Source organism: Setaria viridis, chromosome 6 (genome assembly GCF_005286985.2).
Source record: "Setaria viridis chromosome 6, Setaria_viridis_v4.0, whole genome shotgun sequence".
Taxonomy (NCBI): Eukaryota; Viridiplantae; Streptophyta; class Magnoliopsida; order Poales; family Poaceae; genus Setaria; species Setaria viridis.
Window position 1 is genome coordinate 5,985,823 of NC_048268.2, and position 19,172 is coordinate 6,004,994.

Here is a 19,172-nt window from a genome sequence, read left to right on the forward strand (position 1 = left end):
GGTCGAAACAGATGCAGCTCAACTTACTTGAATGAACTCGCCGAAACTACTCTAACGCTACTCCTAGGATTTCGTGGTGTGAAGCCGGAAAAGGTTGTATTGATTAATTGATGATCTCTTCAGTACAACGCCCTAGGCATATATTTATATCCTGAGCAAACTACAATCCTAGTCAGTCACAATGTGATCTATTACAATTATTCTAAAATATTCTTAAAATAAATATCCACGTTTTCCCTTATTTGGTGGAGACATCCGCGTCGGCCTGCCTTGGACTCCTCTGCTTCTATTGGCTTCCGAAGCCTTCTCTTTTTAGTTATTGATCCTGGTCAAAAACTAGTATCAACAGGACCATGCAAGATATACTTAAGATCAAAAACTGGTGTCAACAGGACCATGCAAGATATACTTAAGATTCAGCGTGAAAAGATATTGTTTAGTAATCATAACATAGGAACTGACAATTAGCCCAATTCTTATTACTTAAATTTGAAGCAAGAATTAACTTCATATATATAGAACGCCTACATTTGTGGATAGCTAGAAACGGGATCTTATTTTAGAACCATATCACGTGAAATAAAAAAAAAACTTGGCTTATTCGTTGCATTCTAATAAATAATTGCATATCTCCTCACATATTTTTATCACTAAGGGCCTGTTTCAAATGCAGGAACGTAAAACAGAGGAAAGGAAAAAACCGTAGGAATATGATAATGATGTAATAGCAAAACAAAGGATAGGAAGAACATAGGAATGTGTAGGATGAGATGTTTAGAACACAGGAATTTTAATTACAACGATAAGAAAACATGTTGGTAATAAAAATATATTATTGCTTAATGATAAATGATAGATTCCTTAGCATCATTTTAACATGTCACGAGAGTTCTTTAGTTCAACATCTTGTGGGCCCATGACTCTCTATAGTACGTAGAGCCTTAGGCCCCCTTTGGAATGCAGGATTGAAAACATATAGGAATAGAAAAACGCAGGAATAGGATAGAATTCATATGCAAAACAAAGGATTGGAAAACATAGGAATTTTACAAGAACAAGCTAAGCCTTTGGATGAACCATAGGAAAAATGCAGGAAACAATAGTGTGTGTAAAGTTGATGAGAGAGGTGATCAACTGATCATGCTCTTATATACCCCTAAACAACATTATTATCTAAAAAAATAAAAGCCTTGAGACAACACGATCTTATTCGTTCTTTTTTACTAATGGCTAGTATTATGTCCATCCGTTCCCTTCCCTCTCCACATGTCCCTCTCTAGTCTCAACGCACCAGAGTTGGCTCAGCAGAGGCGAGTGGGAAAGCAGCAAGCTGAGCAGAGTTCCCAGCGCCGGCGGCAAGCTCTGGATGAGCAGCGAGCAGTCCAAGGTGAGGATGTGGAGGCTCCGTCTACTGCAATGTGTGGGGGATCTAGCTGTGGCTCTCGTAGGAGATGGAATCTGGCTCTGGCTTGCCTTAGAATGGGTCCGTGATGCAGTTCTTCTAATCATCTGTAAAGGAGTTTTTCCATTTTTTAATTGCTTTGGGGTTTTATTTTTTGACAAATTTCTTGTCAGATTTCTTCATGTCGCATACAAATCTGTGTTCATGCTTGTTCTAGTTCATGTTTGTTATTGGTCTTTGTTCGTATTCTTGTCCAGTGCCTAATGACGACCTGGCAAGCGATTTACCTCAATCCTCCGCACGAGTCAAGAAATAATGAGGTTTGAGTGGATGTTTTTTTCCCTGTGGATTTCCTTTGGAATCGAATGCAAAGGATAGTTTCCTTCATTTTTCCTACGAGCAATTCCTGCGTACCAAAGGGTACTGTAGTAACTGAATCCATTGTAATGGGAATCCTACGTTTTTCCTATGTTTTTCCTCCATTCCAAAGGAGGCCTTATCTATTTATTTTTTGCAAAAACTGTAACCTTATCTCTTCATTTGTTCCTATTGCTCCCTCATCTCGGTCTCTCCCATTGCTCCCTCATCTGTCATCTCTCTCCTGTCACCAAAGCTGTGGAATATGATTGGAGCTAGCTCTCTAGGCAGGTTACAGCCAAGGCTAGGGGAGCCGGACTTCGCAAGCTGGTAGAAGGCCATGGTGCCTAGGCTGCTCAGGTGGACCATTGCCGGGAGCAGGGGCAGTGGCTACCAACGCCGACGGTCTGGTTTTGTGGCTCCCATGGCGGCAGGAAGGAGAGAGGAGCAGCAGACATCAACGGAGAAGACAAGGAGAAAGATGCTTTCCCTTGGTTCTGAGTGGATGCTTTTTTTCCCGTGAAATGCGCATGAATGGTTCCCTTTCCTCTGGAAAGGAAATTTGTAATCCTTTGTTCCAAACGCCATCACTCAATTCCTTTCCAAAGGAATGAAAAACTCCAAAATTCCTATGAAAAACCTTTGATCCAAACAAGCCCTAATCTATCAATTGGAGGAACACAAACATCCTTTTTATAGGACCCCTCAACGCATACATTATTCACCATCACACAAGCCCAGATCTGAAAACCACAGGGTCATTTCCAGAGTAGCCATAGCCATAGCCATGACCTTCGTCGCTGCAGTGTTGGTCTCTCTCGCCGGGATGCTCATCGCCGACGAAGCATGCAACAACGTCTCATCCATGTCATCGGCCGACGCGTGCCTCACGTTCTCCAACACGATGGAGCGGTGGCACAGTCTTTGCCGGGAGACGCTGTTGAATGCGCCGGCGACCGCTGAGGTGACCGTCTACGCGCTCATCGCGATGAGGCTGGTGAAGCAGAGGTACAAGGACGCCGTCGCCGGGATGGACCAGATGCTGGGGACCGGGAAGCTCCCCGCCGACGAGGCGGCGGCGCTCGAGCACTGCAAGGTGATGTATGGTGAGGCAGGCCTCCTGATGGCCGGCGTCGCTGACCAGCTGTTCGCCTGTGACTTGCCGCACGTCAGGCAGGAGTACATCAATACGGAGGTCGCGGTTGGGACCTGCCGCGATGGGCTGTGATCGTACCAAAGCTTGCCGGTGTACGACATGGTCACGGTAGATTTTGATTTGACCATGGTGTCGTATTTACTAGGGGCTATCATTGTTGGCAGGTAGATTGATTGAGATAGCAGCAGGCTCTGCGGTTGATTGTGTGTTTGGGAAATGATCAGGGTTATGATTTTGTTTTTCTGAGTTATTGTGTTGTCGTAGTTGCTCTTAATAAGTATATGCAAATCAAAAAAAATTGGTGATATGAATTTCTATCTGTGCTTCAATCTACCCATATCAGTTTCTATATCTATCTCTTATTATTTATACTCCTATAATTAGTCCCAATAGTTCAAGTTATAAAGTTTTGATCTTTATGCACATGCGTGGTACCTCGCTAATAGAGGTTGTAGCGTAGATTAGGGTTCAAGGACTTAGTAGTTAGTAGGGGCCACGGTTAAGGGCGGCAGCTAGAGTAGAAATGGGTCATGGCTGCAGCATTAAGGTCACTGACAGGGAGGATAAAACCAGGATAAAGTCACTAATGAACCAAGGAGCATTGCGACATGCATCGATGCAATAGGACGTAGGAGGCACTAGCCCTAAAATGTCTGTGAACTCCGGCGATGTCCTAAAATTTATGTCTAGAAACTCTTGTTATAAAATATTTGTCAATATTTTGTAAATTTAACTTATTAGAGATGGGGATGAACGTTATGATATATTATGAAAATCAAACGTTTGGGAACTAGTAAATCTGTAATAAAAACAAAGTTTTATTAACTGTCCATCAATGAACTAACAACCCTAAACACATAGAAACAGGCACTCTAACTTCACATGTGTCGTGACACATCGCAACATATGTCGTGGCTCACTAGTCAATTAGCTTCTGTGCTATATAATCACACACACCATTGTTTTCCTCACAAAATATCAGATTTACTAATGCCCTCCTATACTCATTTTTGAAACATACACACTACCACTCTTATAGGGATAAAAATATCTTTTATATATTAAATATTTTATCTAGACACATCGTTAAAAGTAAGAAGCTCTATAAGATTTTTGTATTATCTTATAAAAATCGTATATCTATTTGATTCAAATAATATTCTAGAATTTTTCTTAGCATGGTAAAAGTTTTAGAGGTGTCCATTAGCATGCTATGTTACCTTTGCACAATCTTGAAACGGTATAATGGACAAGTATAAGCACTTGCTATTATATTTGGTAAGCTTTCGTCATTTACATGTTTTTTTATATAGTATAAGCTACTTAAGTTTTAAGAATATATATGGTTAAGAGAAGTATGTTTCTGCAAGTGTTCCCAATTGGTCCACTTGATATATATGAATGTACAGATCCAAAATACATGTAAAAGCATGTTGAATCCTAATCCAAGCAGAATAGATCTGAAAAGAAAAGAGGAGGAATAGGTGAATGCCAAATAGAAGCGAGATTTAGTTCGACTCGTTCGGGTTGCTTGTTGTACTTTCTAAATTGTGTCAGTGACCCAATGCCAAGCAACCACTCAACATAGTACTAAATCAGTCAAGTTAGGTATCGATGAGGCTATTTATCTTATTTCTGCTCAACTATACACAATCTAGCATAGTTATAAGTGTACCTGTAATTTTTAAGCCTCCTAACTAAAACATTTGTTAATGTACACCTAATCACCTAGATCTGTCCACCCCAAGCTGCAGCTGCAGCAGGCTGATTCCATTTTTTAACATGACCTTTTGCATGGGAAGAAGAACAGGAATTGGACTGAAACACAAAACAACAGCTAGAGACCTACCTCCCACTCCACGCCCTCCCATTGGCTCGGTTGCCTATATACGTCACCACCCCGCCCATCTTCTTCCCCCACAACGCCCGTCTTCTTCCCCCACAATGCTCCAGATCAGACCACATTCCGCCGCTCCTCACCCTGCCGCCACTCCTCAACGGTGGATCTATTCCGGTGAGGTGCGAGTGGAGGGGGAGGGGAGGGAAGAGAGAGGGGGGAGCGTAGAGATGGAGAGAGAGAGAGAGAGGATGGAGGGGGAGGACAGGGTGAAGGAAGAGATAGAGGGGGGAGGCGCCAGGCTCTCGTGGATAAGATAGAGGAGAGAGAGGGGCTGTGCGGGTGAATCCTATTGCATAAAAATTTCAGGTCCGAATACCCTATTGCTACCGGTTCATGTTTGGAATAGGCGGTGATACTTGTTTTGACCGTTGGTTCCAACATCCACTACGCCTACCTACTTAATAACCGGCGGTGATACTATATCACCACCGGTTCACCTCAAACTGGCAGTGATAAGCCGTTGGTGGTGGTTTGTTATGCAGCAATGTAGACTTAGTCATCAGAAAGGTGACTTACTTACTTTTTGCCCCATGGCTTCCCGTTACCATGTCAATTACTCTCCATGTCCTGAAATATAAGATATTCAATTTTTTATTTCTTCAAATACATTTGTGATATATGAAGCAGGATATGACTGTTGACTAATTTTGCACTATTAAAAGATGCAAAGGCATTTAATATCTATACGTGAGGTTTATAACGCTATTTGTGAATGCTCTAGAAATGACACCTTGTTTTGGTGACATCCATACATCATCAGCCTTCGCTTATTCTTTTGCATCATATTATTATATACATATTCATATTTTCAAAAATTAGATCAATATAACTATAATACACATAACACACTTTAATAGTAAGAAATAACACCTGGAAATTTTAAAGAAATCCTAACATATTGCATTTTTATTTGGTATCCATCCAGTAGCAACCAACCTCCGAACTTTTTCTTTTTTGCACCACAATTCTTAAAACCATCCGCAATTAATATCCTTCACCACTGCATGGATGCCTTTCCTTTAATTTGTTCCAATATACTCCAATACAGATACACTCATTAACTAATGTATCCAAACGAAGCTTATAGAAGATAACATAAGAAGAGTGGTACCATCTATATTATATTTGCACTTGATATCTTGAAATTATTATGTACTTCCAAGAAATATAGTGCATGGAGATCCTATGAAATCGCATTCTTCTTATTTTTTTTTGGGAAAAATCGCATTCTTCTTAAGTACTACACCAACCATTTGAAAAATCCCACTTGAGTAAAGATGGCGAGAGCAGCCCTGATCTTAGTGGCCGCCCTCGCCGCCGCCATGTCCATCGTCGGCGGCGAGGCCTGCAACCAGAGAGATCTCATGAAATGGAACGAGGCCTGCCTCATGGCGGCCGGCAACACCGTGGAGCTCTACAACCTCTGCCAGGAGATGCTGCAGCACGCGCCGGACGCCGCCGAGATGTCCGAGTACGCGCGCCTGGCGGCGAGGTTCACCAACCGGTCGTACAGCGGCACGGTGGCGGCGGCGCAGCGGCTGCTCGCCGGCGGGTCGATCCCGGCCGGCCAGCGGCCGGCTTACCGGCACTGCGTCGAGAGGTACTCGACGGCGAGCGCCCAGATGGCGAGCGTGATGGCCGAGCTGGCCAGCTGCGACTACGGCCGCCTCAAGCAGCGATACATCGACGCGAAGGCCGCCATGGAGTCCTGCGGGAGAGAGCTGGCTGCGGGCACGCCGCTGGCCGCCATGAACGCGGCGGACAAAGGTTGGACCACGGTCACGCTACGTTTGGGCGCCTTGATCGTTGGCTTATTTGGCAACTAGCTAGAGGTTGCTAGCCTAGCTAGGTAGATGATCCTGTTGTTATCCTTACTCTAGCGAGAAATAAGATAAGAATCTTCTGGAGATCTGCATACGAACATAGGGGTGTGTCTTTCCAACTCCCACCATCCCACCGTACTTACCAAATTTGTGGATTAATAAACTTCAAATATAATGTATATCTAGATAGATGGTAAAAAACTATGAATCTAAAAATATCAAAATGATCTGCAATTTGTGATGGAGGGAGTACTGTTAACCGATGCGCTCGCTCTTATCAGCACAGCAACAACTTAACTTCCGTATACTTTTGTGTGGTGCTTGTGAGGGCATTTGATTAGAAAGATATATATCTCAAATGGCACCACGAAAATATTTTGAGTTCATATGGATTACCAATTGAAATTTTCACTTATGTTGTTGGATTTAATTGGGATTGGCCCATTTATCTTCAATTAAACCTATAAATTACAAGATCCGAAATTAATGGTAGGAGTTCAAAATGGTTAGAGTTAAACCTAACCATTTTTTCACTTATATTGTTGGATTTAATTGGGATTGGCCCATTTATCTTCAATTAAACCTATAAATTAGGAGTTGAAAATGGTTAATTCCATGTGGTTAATTGAGGCGACTCCTATTAACCAATTTAATAGGTGTACTCTGAGTTGTGAAAACGATATTGATTGCCACACGCGCTCACTCACTCACCTAACCGAGCCGGCCGGCCGTGTCGAGGTGTGTGTACGTGACGTCCCGGATGCGGTAAGGTGACATGGAATATTTTTCTAACGGCAGTTATTGGTGCGATTATATTGATGACAGTGAGTGACCGGTAACTGATGGCAATCTTCATCAAACCTGTCCAAGTTCATCCTCTCCACTTCTCTTGTGAGCCTATAAAACAAAAGCCTTTTCCTCTGTTATCCGCGCGGGACAGAAGTCACACCTTCATGTGCTGCTGCTGCAAGACACAACTCGTACACATTCCTCTACTACTGCAGCCTTCTGCACAAGTAGAGACATATCGCTCAAAGGATTGCTGCTCTCCCAGAGCAGCTGCTACTGTTTGCGAATGGCATTGTGACACGTGTACTCTCCTGCGTCTACTTCACGCGGTGAAAAAAGAAAGGCCTCGGTCAGAGGAGCCGTTCGTTGGCTTCTGATGCCGAGCAAACGATTATTTCGTTCTCTCCATCCTCCCTCCTTCCCTCGGCGCCTCCGCCGCCCTCCCCTCCCCTCGCCATCTCTGCCGACCGCCGGCGCCGATGTGGTCAGTCGCCCCGCCTGCCGTCTTCACCAAGCTCAGGTCACACACCATGGCCCTCCTCGACCTTCTCCGCAGCGGCCGCGCCGCTCCTGTTCGCTGATAGAGACATGACCGGGGCACGGAGGAGGAGGTTGAAGTGACACATCTTCGCCGGCATCCAGCAAGCCGGCGCTCCCCGTCCTTCACCCTCTACAGAACTCAAGCAAGGCGATTAGGTGACCCCTGCCTCAACGTCGTCACATCCGCCTACTTTGCCCTGACTTCCATCTCCATTCCCACCCCACCTGCCTAATCCGGTACGCGCAGTCGCCACACTGGCGATCGCGGACGCGGCAATGAGATATACTTCGTGGCTGTGCCTGCCTCGGAGCAGGAAGACCCGAAGAGCAGGGCCAGGAGTGAAGGCAAGCGGGAGCACGAGGATAAGGAGCAGATGGGTGTGGCCGACTCCAGCGTCGAACTGCTGGGGTGCGCCGTCTTCCTGCCGGGTTCCGTGTCCTTGACCACCATGGCCTGCAACGTGGATCAGTTCTGCACCATGGGGGATTGCAGCAGCGACGAGGCAACAGCGTCAGCTTGCTAGCGCCGGCATCTGTGGCCGCCCATCCCTCTCCCTCCGCTCATGGATTATGCAATTGCCCCTGGTGAGTTGTTCTTTTCATGGATTTTTATGCAACTGCGAAATGCAAGGATGAAAACTTCTATTACATTTCACTCTGCATATACTAACAGAGACAGCTTCCTGCTTCCTGCCTTCACAAAATCTAATTTATTCCATAATTATTTCTCACTAGGTTTATAGTATGGCTGTATGTAGAACCAATTATGATCTCCAATCTAATTGTTAGTTTTCTTATGCCCATTCGCAGGATTTCGTAGCTTTTCTCGGCCTGCAATATATCCTAATCCTATGCCAAACCAATATCTCTGGATTATTTACTATGGGGGAACCAGGAAGTCCCTACAGTTCTCACGACATGCCATTTGGGACCCCTGCTCGATTAGAGTTCATAAGGTGCAAAATTCGTATATTTCTTTATATTATTTGTAATCTGTTGTTTCAATTGCAGCTTCAGAGAAATGCTCCTTTGATCAATTGTACCTTCAGAGAATCGCTCCTTTGATTCCTCAACTTACACTTTGCTCTGCAAATGTTGCATTCAGATTGCAATATTAAGTTCCTGTCCTTCCATCAGTACAACTGTTGCCTTTTTCAGATTCTGATTCTTGATAGTTTGCAAACCACACACTTTCCATTCTATATGTCAAAGAATACAGGGGAAATCAGGTTTCAAAAACATTGGCTCACAAAACAGAAACCTCAGTGACGGCTATCAAGTAGAAAGGAAGAATTACAATTGTAACTGTACTACATAATTAAGTTTAAATGCATATGTATCTATCCACAATTCTGCGCTATCAGATTTGGAATTTATGTTGACCAAAATAATTTATTCCAACATACAACTAGACTTAAATTTTTGAATCGTACAAAATTATTTATTTCAACATCCATCTTGATGCTTATGTCCTTCTTAAGTTAATTTCATGATTCATCACCTTCTGCTTCCTGTTTTCAAAGCTTGTGAATAATACTAGCATGATGTTTCAACCATCTGTTTAGATTGCATCTACAATTGAGAATCTTCTTAGTTGTTTGGTCAGCAACACAATAAAAAGGATAAGAGGCAGAGACTCAAATGCCATTTTTCTTCACATTCAGTTTAGCTGTAAAGGAAGTTGTTCCAAGTGCCATATTTGTTTGCAATTTTTCTCCAGGTTTTGGGTTCGGGTCAAAGTTACAAATTTACAATCATGACTGAGCAAGCTGCAAGAGACAAAATTCGCGAGGGGCTAAAAGTGATTCTGGACCTGGTGCCATGACAAAGGAATGTATGATTCCAGAACAGTAGATGGTTATTTTTTACAGAATTCAGACTGGTTCAATTTCGACCAACCTCACTATATATACCATCTACAGATTTGTTTTGTTCTAATTTTGCCAAAACTTGATATATATGACAAAGGAATGTTTTATATTACATTTTGTAAACATATGTTTAAATTACGATCATCATTGGAGATTTCCTATAGTCACGTATTTACTGAGTACAAGACTAAAGATTTTACTTCTGTGAGCAGTAGGTTCCTCTCTGACGCTCTTAACCATTTACAAATACAGGCAACAAGTATTTTAGCAGGTACACTGACGCATGATGATGATATATTAAGAAACATCAAATACTCCTTAGCGCGTTTAGCGACGGCACACCGCACACACCTTCCTAGTTTTTATTCAGCCTGCACAAAAATTCTGTTAGAAGAGCAGGCCTCCAGAACCGTGTCATGTTGCGAGATCCCGCTCGGGATAAGTACCGCTGCTTGCTCTGAATGTCTACATCTTGCTACTTCTAGAAGACGTGCGAATACTTCCATCTTGTTTCTGTATGACTCCTACTACTTCTAGAAGGCGTTCGTAGGGCTGCACTGTGTCAAATCATCAACAACTCTCATTGACTATCCAGTTGGGAACGGGCACATCTGGTGCCCTCAAGCACCAGCACCAACTCTAAGTACATATCCATCTATCCCAAATTATAAGTCATTCTAAGAATCTTGGAGAGTCAAAGTATCTCAAGTTTGATCAAATTTATATAATAATATAATAACATTTATGATGTCATCTAAGTATCATTAGATTCTTCATCAATTATATTTTCATAGTATACCTATTTGATGTCATAAATTTTATAATTTTTTCTATAATTTTGATCAAACTTGAAATGCTTTGACTCTCCAAGATTCTTGGAATGACTTATAATTTGGGATGGAGGGAGTACTAAACCTCCACTGACTTATGTTTCGGGTCGTGTTAATTAGATTGTTAGATTAACATGAACTCTGTTATCACAAGATTATTAATCAACATAATTTATGTAGTTTATTTCGGAATTAAGACATGCCGTAAAATGCCTAGTTTTCTAACATATATATAAGTATTGGTTCACTATATCAAAAAATTACTTAGCTTTCCGCCTTAGACCATCGGTAAGGGAAAAAAATGCTATGATACGGATATGCCATCAGGCCTAGCTTATTCTTTTAATTTGCAACATATTATATGTGTATAATTATTTTAAAAGATAGATAAATATATTTCTACTGCCCACAACAACACATGGAAATTTTAAAGAAATCATATTAAAGAACATTTTTATTCAGCATCCATATAATATTCAAAGACCTGAACATTTTTTCCGTCACAATTAATGAAACTATCTACTACCTCCAATCCAATCTGAAATACAAGACATTCTAGAGATTTTAAGACAGATCAGAGATACTGGAAAAAGATACATGTACCCTTGATTTATAATGTGAGAAATTGTGCTTCATGATTTTTGTTTTAATGGAAATTGCATACAAAAGGAATCGGTACTCGTAGTCTAAGAGGAGAGGTGGTGAATTAGGCACACGTAAAATCTTAACATATGGCTTCCACTACCATGCATCAAAATATAGACTACATCATGCTATCTAGATGTGCATCTATGGATGATCTAATGAAATTTTCCACCCACGAAGAGTTTTGCAACCTAAAGCCAATCCTATCAAGATACTATTCTAGAAAATAAAGGCACTCAAGTTGAAAGTAAGAAATGTGGAAGCGTAAAGGAGTGGCTTAGGAAGGATGCAAACTCGACACGACGATTTATCTCGTGGTATTGGTAAGCAAATGACACCTCTAGTTCACATTGGAGCTCCACCGAGGATATGCTCCCGATCACCAAGTCTCTCACAGTCAAGGTCTTGGACTCACCACAAAGGCTCTCGCCAAGCCGAATGACAAGCTTGGCACAAAGGCAAGGCTTACCACTCCCTCTTTTCCGATCACCTTGATGCCGTCTCCACTACCGAGCTTCTCTACGAAGGAAGGGGTCTCCTCGTCCCCCACACACGGTCATCGTCGCCACTCCACAACAAGTCAGAGGGTCGAAGACTTGCCAGTGAGCCACCAAGACCCCAAGACACCAGCAGACCAAGCTTACAATGGTGGTTCACTCCTTGAACCAATCACAAGATAGCAACCCCTTGCACTCACTCTCTCTAGGCCTATTCTAGTACTAATCACTATCCCTAAGCATGTGTTATAACTTGGATTATCACTTTTGCACTTTTGGTGGTATGTATGTGTTCTTGATGGGTCTTGATCTTGAATGCACTCCTGGACACTCCAGCAACCTTGAATGGGTGAGTAGACCTTAAAGAGCCAGTGCTTCGATGGTTAGTAAAAGTAGTGAGCATCGGATAATCGATGGTCACCTTGGGTGGGCATCGGATCATCCAGTGCCCCTATGATGCAACTAGCCGTTGGCTCCCTTGCCCAAAAACATCACTGACGTATTCCACCGCTTCGTCCAATGCATGCATCGATTCGTCCGATGCTTCTTCTGATAGCCCATCGGATCATCCGGCGTTGAAGGGTTTCTGGCCAAATTAAAACCTCTTTGGAACTTGGAAAAGAAATATGCTTCGTCCAATGGTCGCCGTCACATTAACCTCGAATCATCCGGTGCTTTGATGTTTCTTGCCTCTGCTCCAACGATTCATCGGACGCTCTATAAAAACACACTGTCGGATCTGATCCGGTGGTCATTCTTCACTCAGCTGTTACTGTGGCCATCGGATGCTTGAATACTATAGAACAATCCTAGATACCATGGCTTGGATACTTGGATATCATCATTTGGACCACTTTGAATACCATGATTTGGATCTTGCAATGGTTTGGTTCGCAGCCTTGGTACTTAGAAAACTACAATGTACATGCTAGACAAGCCATTAGTCCTAATGACTATGTTGTCACTCACTCACTAAAATCCCAAAGTATGGCCTATGAGACCATGTTTCTTACAAAACCACATTGAAAGAGCTAAACAGGCTTGGTTCTGTTCTGCGAGCTTTTTGAACACATTATATTGTATCCCTTTTCTTTTTGTCCCCGTAGTACACCTCTGCGGGATGTTTTTGCTGGATGGCCTTTTCATTCCTCTCCTCGACAGTCCGGACAGGTGGATGGCCCAAAGTTTTCAACAAACCTCCATTACCACTGCCCACCTTGCTTCGAGTTATAAAAACATGGAAAAGTGTTTTAGGCGTGGGACTGACTAAAACCTGCGGCGCCCTCAACTTTGCAACAATCGGACCTATCAAAAAAATCTTAAGGTTTTGTGATTATGTGAAATTAAGGTGTGTGGAAAACCAGTGCACCAGCTTGTAATCGGGGGCAAGAAATACCCCAATAGCGCACCATTCATGGCCTATCAAAAAAATAAAGATTTGTGATTATGTGGAATCAAAACCTTGTACTGTTTGTTGTATTTTTAGAAAACAGGTCCTCTGCATTTTTATTGCAAATCTACCAATTAAAAGATCAACCCTATATATAGGGGCCTCACCACTCAGCTTCACTGTGGTAAGAAAAGAACACCTAGCTTCACCATTGAAAAAAACAATCAGAGCAAAAACAAAAGGTATCGATCACCCACTCACCAGAGCTCGAAAAACATAGAGAGAGCCATGACCTTGGTCCTTGCAACCATGGCCACCTTGTTCATCGCCGGCGACGCCTGCGACAACATCCCGTCCCTCACATGGAACATGACATGCGCCATGGCGTGCAAGACGCCGCAGCTGTTCGACGTCTGCAAGGAGGTGCTCAAGGACTCGCCCTACATCTCGGCGATGACCGTCTACGCGGTGGCGGCGGCGACCCACGCCACCAAGACGTACGACGACACCGTGTACCAGATGGCCAAGATCGTCGCGAGCGGGCTCCCCGGCGACGAGCGGGCGGCGTACCTGAGCTGCACCAACCGGTACGCCACGGCGCGCATCCAGATGGAGGCGGCGATTGCCGACATGAACAGCTGCCAGTTCGCGCGCACCACCCAGGAGTACGTCGAGGCCGTCGCCGCCGTCAAGACTTGCGGGGAGAAGCTGTCGGCGGGATGGCCGCTCGTCGCCGCGGTCACCGCCGACCTCGACGTGACCACGGTGGCGGCTAATTTGGGTGCCTTGATCATTGGCAGGAGCAGATCTAAGCCCTAGTTCTGGTTGTGCATGGCAGCTAGCTAGTATTGTGAGGTTGATAGCTAGGAATATTTTGTTTTTGTCAGTGAGGGTAGCACGTCGTGAACATGTGATTGAAGAGTACTGAATAAATTAAGGTTATTTCCATTCTACTGAAATGCTCAGTTTTTCCTTTAGTTTTCAACCTCGATTCATATCTCATTTGTAACGAGAATAGAAGCTAGAATACTGGAAGAACATTCTGAAATAATAACTAGAACAGAGAACAAAATTATCAGCTCTAAAACAACCGTTGTGAGAGGTTCAGATACTAGTGTGTATCACTATATGGGTTTTTCAGCTGGACTGAACAGAGCAAATGCGTCCCGAACTTCCCCAAAAGTTCTCCAAATCCATTCAAACCAACTCTCAAGCTTTTGAGGTTTAACCTCTCAACTCAAAGGGAAAAACGAATTCTGCACCAAACACCGAGCATGCATGAATTCCTGAACCACACACTACTAAAAAAAAGCTTTTTAGAGGCAGTTGAAATAAAGTTTTCAGGGGCGGGACACCCGCTCCTGCTTTTCGCAGCTAAAAGTAACCATCCGCATGTGCGAATAACTATCCGTCCTTACTAAACAATTTTCAGGGGTGGGTGAGGAAGTGACCCGTCCCTGGAAACCTCATTTGCAAGGACGGTTGCAGCTAGTAACCAGTTAAAAAAAGAAAAAAAATTGTTGTCAGGCCCCCGCCGGCCGCCCCTGCCATTGGGGTCATTGCCGGCCATCGCAGCCTCGCCACTGGTGTCGTGACGACCTCCCGCACTGCTAGGTCCGCGTCGGCCACGCCCACCACCAGGGCCGAAGCCGGCTAACTGCACCGCCTGGGCCAAGCTGGTCGCGCGCATTGCCCTTGCCACTAGGGCTCGCGCCATCAGGGCTGAGCTGGCCGCTCGCGTCGCCGGGCCTCACGAGCCACCCCTGCCACTGGGCGGGGGCTGCCTACCCCGCCACGCGCCAGCCGCCTGTGCCTCCTCCCGCATGTGGAGGGGGGAGGAGAGAGAGAGAGTGGACAGGTGAAGAGGGAAGGATGGAAGGATAAGCTTTGTATGTAGTGAGAAGGTTCAGCCAATATATGGATGGGTTCCGTTTTGGAGGCGTGGATCACTGATGTGGCAGGATGCGTTTTTCTCATGTACTTATAATATTTTTTGGACCACTAAACTATCTCAAATGAAAATGTTGTCAATGCAAGTTTTAAATCTTGTCGAGCCCTACAATTTTGATATAAATTTTGTATTCATCCGTGATCACATGAAAACGTTTGTATTCAAAAAATACATCCATTAAACTAAACCTTCTGATCCTTACCACCAAATGAAAAATTTGTATGTTTGTGACTCTAAACAATCTCAAATGCAAAATTGTCAACTACAAAACTAATAACTATGTCTCCTCAAATTAGTAGCACATGCAGAAGCTTGGGTTGATGTACTAATGATGATATATAGAAGTAAAAAGTGAAGTGTGTACCATTTGTTCGACAATTGTATGATTTAAGAAAATCCCCCAATAATAACTGTAGATTTGATTCCCTTTCTGATATATGAAAAATTAATTTGTGGTTAGATGATATAAGAAAGATATATAATCTGCAAATACACAAACATTTATTATGACCTATCAATATAATAGATTCGCCTGTTGGTATCGTTCTAAGAAATTAAATACTTGCAGTCCGCAATTTCTAGCCTTTTTTTGCCCATGTTTTAATTAATTCAACTACTTGAAAAAACAATTCTTCTTCTGCATATAAAAGACCCTCAATATTTCGTTTTGACTTTGAAGAATCATCAATCAAGATAAGAAAGAAAGAAAGAAATTAGAAAAGGGCATCGGTCACCAAGAACAGACATGGTGAAGAAGAGAGCAGCCGCCATGACCAAAGTTCTCGCACTATCCGTCGTCCTCGCCGCCTTGTTCATCGCCGGCGCCGGCGCCGCCGGCGGATGTCTCAAGGTCCCCACCATGACATGGTCCGACGCGTGCCTCAAGGCCTGCAGCACGCCGGCGCGGTACAACCTCTTCCAGGAGACACTGCTGCGCTCGCCGGACTCCGCCGAGGCGACCGTCTACGCGCTCGCGGCGGCGCAGCGCGCCAAGGGGTCGTTCGACGCCACCATGGCGCGGGCGGACCAGCTGCTGCGCAGAGGCGGCGGCGGCGGGGGGTCGATCCCGGGAGTCGAGCGGGCGGCGTACCTGCACTGCATTGGCTACTACACCGAGGCCAGCAGCCACATGGCGGTCGCCGTCGGCGACATGTCGACCAACTGCGTGGTCCAGCACACAGTATTGGAGTACTCCAAGTCGTTGGCCGCCATGCAGAACTGCGGCGGCGAGCTGATGGCGTTCCAGGACTCGCCGCTTGTCGCCCTGAACGCGGCCGACTATGATCTGACCCTGGTCGCGAATAATCTTAGCGCTCTGATCTGGGCGCCTTATTCATAGATGAGTTTGAGATTCCTACTTGCTATAGCTCTAGAAGCATATGATGATTGGTGATGGCCGGTGGATGTTGCTCTGAGTTATTGTGTGTGGTTGTTAACTTGCTATCTCTGGTCTGCATTGAAATTAAAATTAAAATATTCTGGTGATGTGAATGTGACGACAGACTTGATTTAGTCCAGCAGCAAATTTCGCTAGGTAAACGTGACATTTCATTTTTTTTTTATCATGTGATTCATCTTACAACGTCCAGCAGCAAATTTTGCTAAATCAAGTTAATTTTTCTCTGAATTGAGATGATGGTTTTTTTAATAAAATCAGTTTTGGAAATTTTAGATGCAACAAACATTGGTGAGAGAGAAAATAGGATGAGAGTAAGAGAGTTAAGAAAGTTAATCCTATGAGTCAAATTTCATGTTATCCAGCCATACATGTAAGTAGCCGCATCCATCCCCGGGTCGATGATGGTTCTTGCTGCACTCGGCAGGCAGGCCGTTAAGAACGGAGCTCCTACCTATCGAATGGAAGCTATCAAATGGAAGATAGATAAGGAGTTAGGGTTGTTTGGATACAAGATGCTAAACTTTAGCAGTGTCACATTGGATGTTCGGATGCTAATTAGGAGGACTAAACATGAGCTAATTATAAAACTAATTGTAGAACCCTATACTAATTCGCAGATTATTCTATTAAGCCTAATTAGTTCATGATTTGACAATGTGGTGCTACAGTAATAACCATTTGCTAATGATATTTTAATTAGACTTAATATATTCATCTCGCGAATTAGACTCCATCTGTGCAATTAGTTTTATAATTAGCCTATGTTTAATACTCCTAATTAGCACCCAAACATCCAATGTGACAGGTGCTAAACTTTAGCAGACCTTTTAACTTCCAGCCCATCTACAAGCCCACCTTTCCCCTCCTTCCCCACCGGCGCCACTCAACTGCGCCCCGTCGTTCACCACCCCGGCCGACAGCTGCCACACCGTCACGCCGGCCGTCCACTATTCACCATTGCCCTCCGCCCCGCCCTTCTAACCAAAGGCTTCTCGCTGCCCCCGCCGCTGGTCACGAGCCACCAGGCATCCTACCCTGCCCGGCCAGCGGTGCTCTCGCGCCACCTCGCCTCCGCCGTCAGGTGAACCGCGGCCATCACCAGACCAGCAGCCGCCCGCAACCTCCTCCCTCTTCTAGGTCCGCTGGACATTGGAGCTCCCTAGAAATCCTGTACCCTTACCTAACTCCGCTGGCCGCCGTCGCCTCCCACCACCCTCGACCACCACCCGCGCCCGACGGCAACCTCACCGCCGGTCCGCTCTAGCCCACATCCCACCCCTCCGCCCAGCTTCCTCCCTTCCCTAACCTCACTTCGGCGGCGGCGTGGCGAGGGGAGGCAACGGGAGGAAGAAGGACATCGTGCGGCCCGCAACAACCGCACGAATCTCAAATATTTGAAGATGAAGTGTCTATCCATCTTCTATGATGGATTAAGCAGGCTTCCCACGCGCTGGGCTTGGCTGCCGATGGGACGGACCACGCCACCACTTTTACGGCCCATGCGTGAGAAGGCCGCTAGGCCCACCTCCGCTTTTCCTATTTCGACCTATTTGGTTGGCATGCGTAGGCCTAAAGACGACATCCACATCGCCAAAATATTTGAGTTGCAAGCTAATGCAGATAGATCCAGTAGCAAGTAGGAACATCATCTCATTCAGTCATTCTCATCTACATCCAGAAGAAGGCGCACGACAAAATGAACAACTCGGACCTCTAGTTAGCTACTGCTTGCCAAGGATCAAGGCACCCAGTTCAGACGCGAGCACGGCCCGCTCATGGTCGGCGGTGTTCATGGCGACCAGCGGTGATCCCTGGAAGTCCTTCAGCGCGGCGGCGCAGCGTTCCACGCCGGCCACCGCCTGCGCGTAGTCCGCCCTGCCGCTGTGCTCGACCACGCAGTCGGAGACCAGGCCGGCCACCACGCCCACCATGCCGCCCCTGGCGTCGAGGTAATCATCGACGCACTGCCAGTACGCCTCCCGCTGGAGACCCGGGAACCACCCGCCGCCCAGCAGCCGCTCCGCCCGCGCCGCCGTGGCGTCCAGCGACGCCTTGGCGCGCTCCGCCGCCGCCAGCGCGTACACGTTCGCTGCGGCGGCGTCCGGCGCGTGGAGAAGCGTCTCCTGGCAGAGGTTGTACAGCGCCGGCGTCGCGCAGGCCTTGAGGCACGCGTCGGACCATGTTATCGTGGGGCCGGCCTTGAGGCTCCACGGGTCGCCGCCGGCGAAGGCGGCGACGAACGAGGCGGCGGCGAGGGATATCGCGAGAACTGCTGTGGTCAGGGCTGCTCTCTTCTTCATGTCTGTTCTTGTGACCTATCGATGTCATGTCGATTGTTCCTATTGCTTGAATATAATAAAAAGAACATGCGCATATAAAAATAATAAAAATGTGGAGGTGCATTTATTTCTTAGAAAGATATATTACAAGCAAGCAAATCTCCTTGATATGTCATAAATGGTTATATATACATATAGATTATATACTCCCTCCGTCCCAAATTATAGGTCGTTTTGACTTTATTAGATTCATAGACTTTGTTATGCACTTAGATATACCATATGTCTAGATGCATAATAATATCTATGTATCTAGAAAAGTCAAAACGACCTATAATTTGGA